The 6,637-nt window shown below is 42.9% G+C and overlaps 1 long non-coding RNA gene across 1 annotated transcript; it reads right to left on the bottom strand.

Moving 5' to 3' along the window:
• Positions 1-4,059: 4,059 nt before the first annotated feature.
• On the bottom strand, positions 4,060-5,634 carry LOC145420209 (uncharacterized). Its single transcript, XR_013901511.1, has 3 exons — positions 5,328-5,634; positions 5,152-5,230; positions 4,060-5,047 (listed from the first exon to the last, which is right to left on the bottom strand). It is a non-coding gene; the product is annotated as an uncharacterized LOC145420209 (long non-coding RNA).
• Positions 5,635-6,637: the final 1,003 nt, after the last annotated feature.

Consider the following 6,637-nt stretch of genomic DNA (forward strand, 5'->3'; position numbering starts at 1 on the left):
ATCGGGTGAGGGCCTCCAGCTCGCACTGGAGCGGTTCGCAGCCGAGTGTGAAGCAGCGGGAATGAGGATCAGCACCTCCAAATCTGAGGCCATGGTTCTCAGCCGGAAAAGGGTGGAGTGCCCACTCCGGGTCGGGGATGAGTTCCTGCCCCAAGTGGAGGAGTTCAAGTATCTCGGGGTCTTGTTCGCGAGTGATGGGAGAAGGGAGCCGGAGATCGACAGACGGATTGGGGCTGCAGCTGCAGTAATGCGGATGCTGCACCGGTCCGTCGTGGTGAAGAGGGAGCTGAGTGTAAAAGCGAAGCTCTCAATTTACCGGTCGATCTACGTCCCTACCCTCACCTATGGCCACGAGCTGTGGGTAGTGACCGAAAGAACGAGATCGCGGATACAAGCGGCAGAAATGAGCTTCCTCCGAAGGGTGGCTGGCCTCTCCCTTAGAGATAGGGTGAGAAGTTCGGCCATCCGGGAGGGGCTCAGAGTAGAGCCGCTGCTGCTCCACATCGAAAGGAGCCAGCTGAGGTGGTTCGGGCATCTGACAAGGATGCCCCCTGGGCGCCTCCTGGGTGAGGTGTTCCAGGCATATCCCACCGGGAGGAGGCCCCGGGGCAGACCCAGGACACGCTGGAGAGATTATATCTCTCGGCTGGCCTGGGAACGCCTTGGTATTCCCCCGGATAAGCTGGAGGAGGTGGCTGGGGAGAGGGAGGTCTGGGCCTCTTTGCTTAGGCTGCTGCCCCCGCGACCCGGCCCCGGACAAAGCGGATGAAAATGGATGGATGGATGGACAAGGAAATGGCTAATGACATCAGACTTAAGAGGCAGATAACAGCACAACAAAAGAATTCAGGTCACCTGATCCAGCCCTAATTATATGCTTCATTTAAAAAGAAAAGTTTTTAACCAAATTTTTAGAGGGTCTGTGTTTTATTCTATTCGGACTCATTCGATTTAATTTTAAATTAGGTTTTATTTATTTAGCACTAAATCACAACAACAGTTTCCTCAAGGTGCTTAAATTGTTAGGTGAAACCCTAAAATAATTAAAAGAAAACAGAGAGAACCCTAACAGTCATATAACCCCCTATGAGCAAGTGCTTTGGCAACACTGGGAATTAAAAACTTTGCTTTAACAGGAAGAAACGTCCATAAGAGCCAGGTTCAGGGAAGGGTGGCCATCTGGCGTGACCATATGGGGTGAGGAGAGGAAGACAGGACAAAACACATTGTTACACCCCGGCCTAGGCAACCGGCGTGCAACACACGAAAAATAAAAATAAGGAAAAAAAACAAAACAAACAAACTACTACGGGTCTCCACAAAAAAAGTCCCAAAACGAAAGTATCAACAACTACTTACATCAAAGCAAAATAAGACATTTACTTACATCAAAGCAAAATAAGACATTTATTTACATCAAACCACCAAACTATTTACAACCGGGGGGGGGAGATCGCAAACATGACAAACTGAAACACAGGGCTTAAATACATAGAGGGAGCAATCAGGGAATGGACAACAGGAGGGAAACACAGCTGGGGCAAATCAGAACTGACGAGACAAGGAAGCGTAAATTGAACACACTGAGATAAGACAGACTTTCAAAGTAAAGCAGGAAACACAACCGTCACGTCTAAAACAAAACACTGACAACACCGAATCGTAACAACATGATGTGGAAAAGAGCCGTTAATAATAACGAAAGCAGAGTAGAATATAAATACATTACAGGGAATGCAGAATTATTAGGCAAGTTGTATTTTTGAGGAATAATTTTATTATTGAACAACAACCATGTTCTCAATGAACCCAAAAAACTCATTAATATCAAAGCTGAATGTTTTTGGAAGTAGTTTTTAGTTTGTTTTTAGTTTTAGCTATTTTAGGGGGATATCTGTGTGTGCAGGTGACTATTACTGTGCATAATTATTAGGCAACTTAACAAAAAACAAATATATACCCATTTCAATTATTTATTTTTACCAGTGAAACCAATATAACATCTCCACATTCACAAATATACATTTCTGACATTCAAAAACAAAACAAAAACAAATCAGCGACCAATATAGCCACCTTTCTTTGCAAGGACACTCAAAAGCCTGCCATCCATGGATTCTGTCAGTGTTTTGATCTGTTCACCATCAACATTGCGTGCAGCAGCAACCACAGCCTCTCAGACACTGTTCAGAGAGGTGTACTGTTTTCCTTCCTTGTAAATCTCACATTTGATGATGGACCACAGGTTCTCAATGGGGTTCAGATCAGGTGAACAAGGTGGCCATGTCATTAGTTTTTCTTCTTTTATACCCTTTCTTGCCAGCCACGCTGTGGAGTACTTGGACGCGTGTGATGGAGCATTGTCCTGCATGAAAATCATGTTTTTCTTGAAGGATGCAGACTTCTTCCTGTCCCACTGCTTGAAGAAGGTGTCTTCCAGAAACTGGCAGTAGGACTGGGAGTTGAGCTTGACTCCATCCTCAACCCGAAAAGGCCCCACAAGCTCATCTTTGATGATACCAGCCCAAACCAGTACTCCACCTCCACCTTGCTGGCGTCTGAGTCGGACTGGAGCTCTCTGCCCTTTACCAATCCAGCCACGGGCCCATCCATCTGGCCCATCAAGACTCACTCTCATTTCATCAGTCCATAAAACCTTAGAAAAACCAGTCTTGAGATATTTCTTGGCCCAGTCTTGACGTTTCAGCTTGTGTGTCTTGTTCGGTGGTGGTCGTCTTTCAGCCTTTCTTACCTTGGCCATGTCTCTGAGTATTGCACACCTTGTGCTTTTGGGCACTCCAGTGATGTTGCAGCTCTGAAATATGGCCAAACTGGTGGCAAGTGGCATCTTGGCAGCTGCACACTTGACTTTTCTCAGTTCATGGGCAGTTATTTTGCGCCTTGGTTTTTCCACACGCTTCTTGCGACCCTGTTGACTATTTTGAATGAAACGCTTGATTGTTCGATGATCACGCTTCAGAAGCTTTGCAATGTTGAGACTGCTGCATCCCCAAGATATCTCACTATTTTTGACTTTTCTGAGCCTGTCAAGTCCTTCTTTTGACCCATTTTGCCAAAGGAAAGGACGTTGCCTAATAATTATGCACACCTGACATAGGGTGTTGATGTCATTAGACCACACCCCTTCTCATTACAGAGATGCACATCACCTAATATGCTTAATTGGTAGTAGGCTTTCGAGCCTATACAGCTTGGAGTAAGACAACATGCATGAAGAGGATGATGTGGACAAAATACTCATTTGCCTAATAATTCTGCACTCCCTGTAGTGGAAAATGTGACTGAAGAAGAACTACTCAAGGCAAGATTCAAGGTCAACTGATCCAGCCCTAACTATATGCTTTATCAAAAACGAAGTTTTCAACCTAATCTTTGAAAGCAGGGAGGGTGTCTGTCTCCCAAATCTGTCCCCCACATATGAGGGTCCTGAAAGCTGAAGGCTCTGCCTCCTATTGTTCTTCTTCTAAAGGAAATTTATGCTGGTTACTATGAATGATGTGTGTATTTTGACCTGGTCTTTGACTCTACAGCTCCTTTATGTGGAAATACAACCTTCAACATACATGAGCATTTATGTTGTCAGTCAACTGTTGTTGCCAAATCTTCACCACAACACAGATGTTGTGATAAAGGTAAGCAGAGCTAATCAAAATACAAGTATTTCACTATAAAAAAAAGTATTTAAATGATCTGTTGTATGAGGAACATATAAAACCCGTTTCCTTAAAAAAGTTTAACATTAACTTAATTATGCATAAAGTACACTATATGCATTTCATTTTCTAGTATCTGGTTCTTTTTCCACAGAGACATATGATGTGGAAAAGCAGCTGTGTTGTGGTCCAATTAATGATAAGAAGATCCTTGAAAGGAACTCTACAGATCACCAGTGCTGTTATCATGACCAGTTCAACACAAAGACCGAGTGCTGCTGTTGGAAAAAGGAAAGTGCTGAAGTACAATTGAAGAATTCATCTTGCTGTTCAGAGGAGTCAGCTGTGCTTGAAGGTCAGAACTTGTCTAATACAATTTCATGCACATCTTAGAAATTACATTTGATATTCAACTGAATTTCAGTTGGCACTTTGTATCTTTGCAAAATTCTAGTTGGTGGAAAAAGGCTACATTTACTCCATGATATGGAGCTGTTGTTGTGATTTTGGGATGGCAGCATGGACTGCTAAATCCAGTAATCAGAATCACAATACTTTATGACGGCTCGAGGAAATGATGTGGTCACAGTTGATCCAAGTCATTAACTAGTAACCAGAACAATAAAAAATCCTGAGCATTGTTCAGCAATTATTAACAGACTTCAGCCACCTCTGTCTCTTCCTGAAGAGTGCAGTGGTGTTTAGCCCAGTCTAGTTTATTGTCAATGTGTACTCTAACGTATTTATACATACTATGTCCACATGGAGTCCCTGGATTGAAACAGGGGTCACAGGTTTCATAATCCTCCTAAAGTCCACAATCAATTCATTGGTCTTTGTAATGTTGAGCTCCAGATAATTCTGCTTGCACCACATAACAAAGGAGTCCATGTGTGGTCGAGTACCTGGTACTCTACGTCAATGTATCACCTTCACTGATGCATTCAACCACCGGAGACTCATCAGAAAACTTCTAAAGGTCTCTGTGCAGTGTCTCCCATCAGTGGTGTAGAGGGTGAATAGCCCCAGTGTTGTTGATCATCTCGTCAGACACAGTTTTGAAGACACACATGAACCTTCAGCCAGGTAATCAGCAATCCAGGACACAAGAGAGGCATCTACCTGCATTGCTGTCAGCTTCTCACACAGGATGGTCAGCCTGATGGTACTGAATGCACTGAGGAAGTAAAAAAAAAACATGACCTTCACAGTCCTTGCTGGCTGATTCAGATGGGCATAGACATGGTTGAGCAGGTAGATGACGGCGTTATCAGCTCCAAGACGGGGCTGGTAAGCGAATTGAAAGAGGTTCATATATGGAGCTGATCAAGGATGAGTCTTTCCAGGTTCTTGATGTGGTCACTGCCACCAGTCTACAATGACCAGAAAAATGGTTTGGTCATCAATTCAGTTCAGTGTTCTATATAGCATCAATTCATATCAACCTTTGTTTCAAGGCATGTTATGTTTAACCCACCATCATGGCAAAATGTGACGTTGGGTCCACCATGTCCACTCGCGGCTTGCCTGTCCAATCGGTTGGGGTTATCAGGTTGCTATATTGCAAGGTAAAGAACCTATAATATTAGAAAGAACCCCAAACAATTACACATTATCCTATAAGCAAGCACTTGGCAACAGTGGTACTTTTACCAGGAAGAGCTCTGTAGCAGAGCCAGACTCATGGGAGGCACCCATCCGCCACAACTGGTTGGGGTGAGGGGATAGAGAAGAGAGAAAGCCAGAGTTTAATAATTACTAATGATTAAATGGTAGTAGTGTATTAAGGATTAAAATGGAAAATGAGAGATAAAGATGAATGGAGGGCAGTTAGTGAACCAGGGAATGCAGACTGGTAAGGAGGAAGTGAAGATAGCTATGAAGAGGATGAAGAAGGGGAGCTCAGGTAAAACAAAGGATGACAAGCAGATAGTCTGAAAAGGAACTGAAGGAAGCACACCCTAAATATACACACAAGGTAATGAGGGAAATGCACAACAGATAGGAGACACAGCTGAACCTAATTAGACGTGGTGAGACAGGGAGACTTAAGGAACTAGAAACACAGAAACTGAGAGACTAGCAATGATAAATCATGAGGAAATCAAAGATTAACAAGAATAATACAAAACACAGAACACTGGGCCACCATCCCAGAGCCATAACTCCTTTAGTTGTATGGAGGTGTCTAGGGTAGAGGGCAGCGTTTTGTTTTTTTAAACAGACTGACAGTATGATCCTAGAGAGTGATTGGAGGCCTGAGGAAAGGATAAGAAGTGGATAGGCACTAATTTTCAAGAACAAAGGTAAACCACAACCATTAAATAGCAACTACAGAAGGATAAAGTTGATGAGCTATATCATCTAGCTGTGGAAAAGAGGTTAAGAGGAGAGGTGATGATCAGTGAGCTGCAGTTATTGCTTCGTGCCAAAAAAAGCAGGGATCCGCTCTTAGCTCCTTCTTGCTGGCCATGGTTATAGACAGGACAACAGGTCAGCCTGAGTTCAGGCAGTGCTGTGAAATATGTGCTCTGTAGTGAGAGAGTGAGGAAAAGAGGCTGGAGACTTGGAGTTATGTCCTGGAAAACAGATGTTAGGCAGGATGGAGTGGGTGTCATGTCAATGAAAGACATTCCTCACTTCATTTAAAACAAAAGTTGCATTCAGGAGAAAAGAAAAAAAATGTTACAAACCAGATGAGAAGGCATTTTACAAAGTTAAATCTTTGAAATCTGTTTTAGACCTAAAGCTAAATGGGTCTTGCATTTTAAAAACTTAAAAATTAGTTCTGTCAAAAAATTGTGCTTACTCAACTTTTTAGTAGCAAATGTAATGTTTGAAAAAACTGTTTTTAAAAAAAAATACATTCCTACCACCAGAGTGAATAAGGCTGAAGTCACTTAATGGTCCAAATACATTATCTCAGAAAATCTTATAGATCAATAGTCAAGATGGGAGTTAGA

Source organism: Astatotilapia calliptera, chromosome 14 (genome assembly GCF_964374335.1).
Source record: "Astatotilapia calliptera chromosome 14, fAstCal68.1, whole genome shotgun sequence".
NCBI classification, from domain to species: domain Eukaryota; kingdom Metazoa; phylum Chordata; class Actinopteri; order Cichliformes; family Cichlidae; genus Astatotilapia; species Astatotilapia calliptera.